We start from the raw sequence: 1,787 nt of genomic DNA on the forward strand, positions 1-1,787 counted from the left end.
TCATTATAAAAGAGAAGGCAGAAAATCAGAAAAGATGAGAAGACAGAATAAAATGAGTTGATTTATATTTGTGTATTTTTTTTTGATTTCTCACCCGGTGCCGGGTATTAACATCGAGGCTCGACTAAATCCGAATTCCTGCTGGGAAGTCCGACATTAGGGGATAAAGCGCTCTTAATAAAGGCGATTCCATACCTAAGACTCGAACCGAGACTTCTAGTTAAGAATTAAGGAGTACTTACTAGGGTCGGCTCTAATGCACAAGCCACTAAGGCAAGTGCACTTGACCCCCAATTTTTTAGAGCCCCATGTTTCAATAATAGTTAATGATTGAAGTACTTTTTTTAGCCGATATACATAGATTATACATTGACTATACACAATTATACATATATTTATATATGAATCATATATATTCGCCGGCTATTTTTAATTTAAGAGATTAGGATGACGACTATTTGGGTTAATTCTTCCTTTTTCTTTAAAAAAATATTGAATTAAGATAAAAATTATAAAAAAAAATGTCTCATATTAATATTTGGCTTTTGGCCATAAAATATATCGAGCCGTCCTTGGTACTTATCACTCCACCACAATCTTTATCGGTAGATAGAGTGTGTTATAATCTATCTAATATGTAGTTTAGCACACTTTTATAAGCATTCTAAAGTTTTCCATTTACATTTATAGCTATTCTTAGCCGTTATTTGGTTAAAGTAGTTAAATTCTGAGCTTGCATAGCCGGACGCCCATAAGATTTAATTGTTTCAGTTTAGTCCGTCAAATATTTTGTATTTGTTGCAATTTAGTCCTTAATTTTGTTATTTGTAGTACTAGGTGTTGCTTTATTTCCGTGGTATTATACCACGTGTCATTATGATAAATTCAATCTTACCTTTGTGTTTCAGATTTATAATTCTTAATTTGGTGATAAATTCCTCTTCAAATACTGATTCCACCATGTCACTTTATACGTTAAATACGGCAACTTGTTACTCGATGTATCCCGCGTCACGCAGGGTCCGAAAAAAGACTGCATTCTAAGGAGTGTAATGTAGGTAGTATATTCTGATGCAAGTATCAGTGATTGGTTTCACGACTCGAATTCATGATCTCTAGGTTACACGGGGATAACTTTATTGTTGCTCCAAAGATGCCTTCACCAAGATCACTTCACTTCCTTAAAAAAATCCATTTTAGAATCCAACGATAGATCATAGAAATTACATGGAAGATTATCAAAACAAACCAAATTAACGTCACCAATATCTTATTTTTTGTATGTTTTCTTGTTTGTTAGCTTCAAATTTCGAGCATTTATTGAGAGAAGACTGAACCTTAGATATAGATATATTATCATCACTATACACTGGGATGCACAACGTGCATGTGCATGGGTGGTGACAACCTAGTTTACGTAACATATTCATTGAACTAACTTTTAATTCTATGTATGGAATTGCTGATTTTACAAAACTGTCTTTTTATAAAAGCATCACATGGAACGGTTTGGCTAAAATTGTCTAGGCACTCGATGTTATTATCCACCATTTCTAAGAGAATATTTCTTGTTCATTTTGTACGTACCCACCATCAGTACTGTAAATATTGTGTTTGTGGTGTCTAGATCATATTAATTATACTTAAATGAATTAACAGTGTAAAAGATGAAGATGATCCGTGAATCACTAATCGAGCTTCTCCGACGAGTGTGGATGAAAGAGTAGTAGCGGATCTAGAGGCTAAGTGTATACGGTCGAAATCGGGTAAGCCCAATTTTCCGGGCT

The sequence above is a fragment of the Nicotiana attenuata genome, unplaced genomic scaffold (assembly GCF_001879085.1).
Source record: "Nicotiana attenuata strain UT unplaced genomic scaffold, NIATTr2, whole genome shotgun sequence".
Lineage (NCBI taxonomy): Eukaryota > Viridiplantae > Streptophyta > Magnoliopsida > Solanales > Solanaceae > Nicotiana > Nicotiana attenuata.